Source organism: Arachis ipaensis, chromosome B9 (assembly GCF_059453495.1).
Source record: "Arachis ipaensis isolate K30076 ecotype BB chromosome B9, ASM5945349v1, whole genome shotgun sequence".
NCBI lineage: Eukaryota > Viridiplantae > Streptophyta > Magnoliopsida > Fabales > Fabaceae > Arachis > Arachis ipaensis.
In genome coordinates, this window is record NC_142444.1 from 22,572,421 (window position 1) to 22,578,315 (window position 5,895).

The 5,895-nt window shown below is 37.5% G+C and overlaps 1 non-coding gene across 1 annotated transcript; it reads left to right on the forward strand.

The window, feature by feature from the left end:
- The first annotated feature begins 1,713 nt into the window (after positions 1 to 1,713).
- LOC148544002 (small nucleolar RNA R71) lies at positions 1,714 to 1,821 on the forward strand. The gene has a single exon (XR_015901287.1). It is a non-coding gene; the product is annotated as a small nucleolar RNA R71 (small nucleolar RNA).
- The last annotated feature ends 4,074 nt before the right edge of the window (positions 1,822 to 5,895 follow it).

A 5,895-nucleotide genomic window follows, 5' to 3' on the forward strand; every position in this document is an offset into this window, starting at 1 on the left:
GCTTGACAGTGAGCTCTCATGGAGCCTCACAGATGTGCAGAGCTTTGTTGAGACTCTCCAACACCAAACTTAGAGTTTGGATATGGGAGTTCAACACCAAACTTAGAGTTTGGTTGTGGCCTCCCAACATCAAACTTAGAGTTTGACTGTGGGGGCTCTGGTTGACTCTGCTTGGAGAGAAGCTTTTTCTGCTTCCTCTCCATGGTTGCAGAGGGAGATCCTTGAGTTTTAAACACAAGGGAGTCCTCATTCCATTGAAGGAATATTTCACCTCTGTCAACATCAATCACAGCTCTTGCTGTGGCCAGGAAAGGTCTTCCTAGGATGATGGATTCATCCTCTTCCTTTCCAGTATCCAGGACTTATGAAATCAGTAGGTATGTAAAGGCCCTCAACCTTTACTAATACATCTTCTACTTGTCCATAAGCCTGTTTTCTTGAGCTGTCTGCCATCTCCAGTGAGATTTTAGCAGCTTGCACCCCATAGATTCCCAGTTTCTCTATTACAGAGAGGGGCATGAGGTTTATTCCTGAACCAAGGTCACATAGAGCCTTAAAGATCATGGTGCCTATGGTACAGGGTATTATGAACTTTCCAGGATCCTGTCTCTTCTGAGGCAATGTCAGTTGATCCAGATCACTTAGTTCATTGATGAACAAGGGAGGTTCAACTTCCCAAGTAACAATGCCAAATAATTTGGCATTCAGCTTCATGATTGCACCAAGAAACTTGGCAGTTTGCTCTTCAGTAACATCCTCATTCTCTTCAGAAGAGGAGTACTCATCAGAGCTCATGAAGGGCATAAGGAGGTTCAATGGAATCTCTATGGTCTCTAGATGAGCCTCAGAGTCCTTTGGTTCCTCAGAGGGAAGCTCCTTATTGATCACTGGATGTCCCAGGAGGTCTTCCTCCTTGGGATTCACGTTCTCTCCTCTCCTCACAGGTTCGGCCATGGCGCTTATGTCAATGGCCTTGCACTCTCCTTTTGGATTCTCTTCTGTATTGCTTGGGAGAGTACTAGGAGGGATTTCAGTGATCCTTTTACTCAGCTGGCCCACTTGTGCTTCCAAATTTCTAATGGAAGACCTTGTTTCATTCATGAAACTTACAGTGGCCTTAGATAGATCAGAGACTAGATTTGCTAAATTAGAAGTATTTTGTTCAGAGTTCTCTGTCTGTTGCTGAGTGGATGATGGAAAAGGTTTGCTATTGCTAAACCTGTTTCTTCCACCATTATTAAAGCCTTGTTGAGGCTTTTGATCCTTCCATGAGAAATTTGGATGATTTCTCCATGATGAGTTATAGGTGTTTCCATAAGGTTCACCTAAGTAATTCACCTCTGCTATTGCAGGGTTCTCAGGATCATAAGCTTCTTCTTCAGGAGAAGCCTCTTGAGTACTGTTGGATGCAGCTTGCATTCCATTCAGACTCTGAGAAATCATATTGACTTGCTGAGTCAATATTTTATTCTGAGCCAATATGGCATTCAGAGTATCAACTTCAAGAACTCCCTTCTTCATAGGCATCCCATTGCTCACAGGATTCCTTTCAGAAGTGTACATGAACTGGTTATTAGCAACCATGTCAATGAGTTCTTGAGCTTCTGCAGGCGTTTTCTTTAGGTGAATGGATCCACCTGCAGAAGTGTCCAGTGACATCTTTGATGGCTCAGATAAACCATCATAGAATATATCCAGGATGGTCCATTCTGAAAGCATGTCAGAAGGACACTTTTTGGTCAACTGTTTGTATCTTTCCCAAGCTTCATAGAGGGATTCACTTTCTTTCTGTCTGAAGGTTTGAACATCAGCTCTAAGCTTGCTCAGCTTTTGAGGAGGAAAGTACTTGGCTAAGAAAGCCGTGACCAGCTTATCCCAAGAGTTCAGGCTGTCTTTGGGTTGAGAATCCAACCATAATCTAGCTCTGTCTCTTACAGCAAAAGGGAAAAGCATGAGCCTGTAGACTTCAGGATCTACTCCATTAGTCTTAACAGTATCACATATCTGCAAGAATTCAGTTAAAAACTGAAAAGGATCTTCAGATGGAAGTCCATGAAACTTGCAGTTCTGCTGCATCAGAGAAACTAATTGAGGTTTCAGCTCAAAGTTGTTTGCTCCAATGGCAGGAATGGAGATGCTTCTTCCATGTAAATTGGAATTAGGTGCAGTAAAGTCACCAAGCATCTTCCTTACATTATTATTATTTTCGGCTGCCATCTCTTCTGCCTGTTCGAAAATTTCTGAAAGGTTATCTCTGGATTGTTGTATTTTAGCTTCTCTTAATTTTCTCTTCAGAGTCCTTTCAGGTTCTGGATCTGCTTCCACAAGAATGTTCTTATCCTTGCTCCTGCTCATATGACAAAGAAGAAGGCACAAAAAAATAATAATAATGGAGATCCTTTATACCACAGTATAGGGATTCCTGTGTGAGTGGAAGAAGAGGGGGAGACAAAGAATGTAATATAATGGAAGAAACACAACTGTGAGGATGGAAGAGAGGTGAAATGAGATGTTAGGATATGAATGAATAAATAGAATGAGATGGGGGAGGGATAATTTTCGAAAATATTTTTGAAAAAGAGTTAGTAATTTTCGAAAATGGTTTTTGAAAAATGTTAGTAATTTTCGAAAATTTTTGAAATCAAAAATAAAAAATAAAATTAATTAGTTAATTAAAAAGAAATTTTTGAAAAAGAGGGAAGATATTTTCGAAAATTAGAGAGAGTGAGTTAGTTAGGTAGTTTTGAAAAAGTTAAGAAACAAACAAAAAGTTAGTTAGTTGGTTGAAACAAATTTTGAAAAGATAGGAAGTTAGGAGGTTAGGAAAGATATTTTGAAAAGATATTTTTGAAAAAGATAAGATGAGAAGATATTTTTGAAAAGATATGATAGAAATTAGTTTTTGAAAAAGATTTGAATTTTTAAAATCACAATTAATGACTTGATTCACAAGAAATCACAAGATATGATTCTAGAATTCAAAGTTTGAATCTTTCTTAACAAGCAAGTAACAAACTTCAAATTTTTGAATCAAAACATTAATTGATTATGTTATTTTCGAAAATTTGGTATAAAAATAGGAAAAAGATTTTTGAAAAGTATTTTTGAAATTTTCGAAAATAACTAAGAATTTTGAAAAAGATTTGATTTTTGAAAAAGATTTTGAAAAAGATAAGATTTTCAAATTGAAAATTTGATTTGACTCATGAGAAACAATTTGATTTTAAAAATTTTTGAAAAAGTCAATCCAAATTTTCGAATTTGATGAGAGAAAAAGAGAAAGATATTTTTTTGATTTTTTTAAATTTTTATGAAAAACATGAAAATTATGCAATGCATGAAATTTTTAGATCAAAACAATGAATGCATGCAAGAATGCTATGAATGTCAAGATGAACACCAAGAACACTTTGAATGCCAAGATGAACATCATAGACACAATTTTGAAAAACTTTTAATGCAAAGAAAACATGCAAGACACCAAACTTAGAATTCTTTAATGCTTAGGCACTAAGAATTCAAAAATGCATATGATAAACATGAAAAGACACAAAACAAAAAATCATCAAGATCAAACAAGAAGACTTACCAAGAACAACTTGAAGATCATGAAGAACATCATGAATGCATGAAATTTTCGAAAAAAATGCAAGATGCACATGCAATTGACACCAAACTTATGATATGACTCAAGACTCAAACAAGAAACATGAAATATTTTTTATTTTTGTGATTTTCTAAATTTTTTTTGGATTTTTATTTTATATTTTTCGAAAAATTATTTTGAAAAAGAAAAATAAGGATTCCAAAATTTTTAATATGAATCCCAGGAATCTTATGCTCTAAAGCTCCAATCAAAGGGTCAGGCATGGCTTAATAGCCAGCCAAGCTTTAGCATATAATTACATGGACTGGAGTGATTAGTTGAATACCAATCCCAAAGCAGTTTGGGTATGGCTTTACAGCCAGATAGGATTCAACATGTTTCATGAAACACTAGAATTCATTCGTAAAAATCTTGAAGCCATAGAATAATTTATTTTTGAAAACATTATTTTTATTATTTTATTTTATTTTATATTTTTTTTTTCGAAAAAAAAAATTTTTGAAAGCTTTTTGAAAAATTTTTGAAAACAAAACAAAAAGAAAATTACCTAATCTGAGCAACAAGATGAACCGTCAGTTGTCCAAACTCAAACAATCCCCGGCAACGGCGCCAAAAACTTGGTGCACGAAATTGTGATCTCCAGGCTCGAACAAATCCTGGTAATGGCTCCAAAGCTTGGTGCTCTGATCTTAATTCATAATTTGTCACAACTTCGATACAACTAACCAGCAAGTGCACTGGGTCGTCCAAGTAATACCTTACGTGAGTAAGGGTCGAATCCCACGGAGATTGTTGGTATGAAGCAAGCTATGGTCACCTTGTAAATCTCAGTCAGGCAGATATAAATGGATAATGGTGTTTTCGAATAATAATTAATAAGATAGGGATAGAGGTACTTATGTAAATCATTGGTAGGAATTTCAGATAAGCGAATAGAGATGCTTTTCTTTCCTCTGAACCTCTGCTTTCCTGCTATCTTCATCCAATCAGTCTCACTCCTTTCCATGGCTGGCTTTATGCAAGGGCATCACCGTTGTCAGTGGCTACATCCCCTCCTCTCAGTGAATAATATGCTCACGCACCCTGTCACGGCACGGCTATTCATCTGTCGGTTCCCGATCATGCTGGAATAGGATTCACCCTCCTTTTGCGTCTGTCACTAACGCCCAGCACTCGCGAGTTTGAAGCTCGTCACAGTCATTCAATCATTGAATCCTACTCAGAATACCACAGACAAGGTTTAGACCTTCCGGATTCTCTTGAATGCCGCCATCATTCTAGCTTACGCCACGAAGATTCTGGTTAGGAGATCTAAGAGATATTCATTCTAGCTTAATTCATGTAGAACAGAAGTGTTTGTCAGGCACGCGTTCATAAGGGAGAAGGATGATGAGCGTCACACATAATCATCACCTTCATCACGTTCTTGGGTGCGAATGGATATCTTAGAAGCGGAAATAAGAAGAATTGAATAGAAAACAGTAGTACTTTGCATTAATCTTTGAGGAACAGCAGAGCTCCACACCTTAATCTATGGAGTGTAGAAACTCTACCGTTGAAAATACATAAGTGAAGGTCCAGGCATGGCCGAGATGGCCAGCCCCCTAAAACGTGATCAAAGGATCATAAGGTAATCCAAAGATGCCTAATACAATAGTAAGAGGTCCTATTTATAATAAACTAGCTACTAGGGTTTACATGAGTAAGTATTTGATGTATAAATCCACTTCCGGGGCCCACTTGGTGTGTGTTTGGGCTGAGCTTAAGTGTTGCACGTGCAGAGGCCAATTGTGGAGTTGAACGCCAGTTTTTGTGCCAGTTTGGGCGTTCAACTCTGGTTTTGGATCCTTTTCTGGCGCTGGACGCCAGATTTGGGTAGAAAGCTGGCGTTGAACGCCAGTTTACGTCGTCAATTCTTGGTCAAAGTATGGACTATTATATATTTCTGGAAAGCCCTGGATGTCTACTTTCCAACGCAATTGGAAGCGCGCCATTTCGAGTTCTGTAGCTCCAGAAAATCCACTTTGAGTGCAGGGAGGTCAGAATCCAACAGCATCAGCAGTCCTTTTTCAACCTCTGAATCTGATTTCTGCTCAAGTCCCTCAATTTCAGCCAGAAAATACCTGAAATCACAGAAAAACACACAAACTCATATTAAAGTCCAGAAATGTGAATTTAACACAAAATCTATTAAAAACATCCCTAAAAGTAACTAGATCCTACTAAAAACATACTAAAAACAATGCCAAAAAGCGTATAAATTATCCGCTCATCAATGCCCCCTTGCG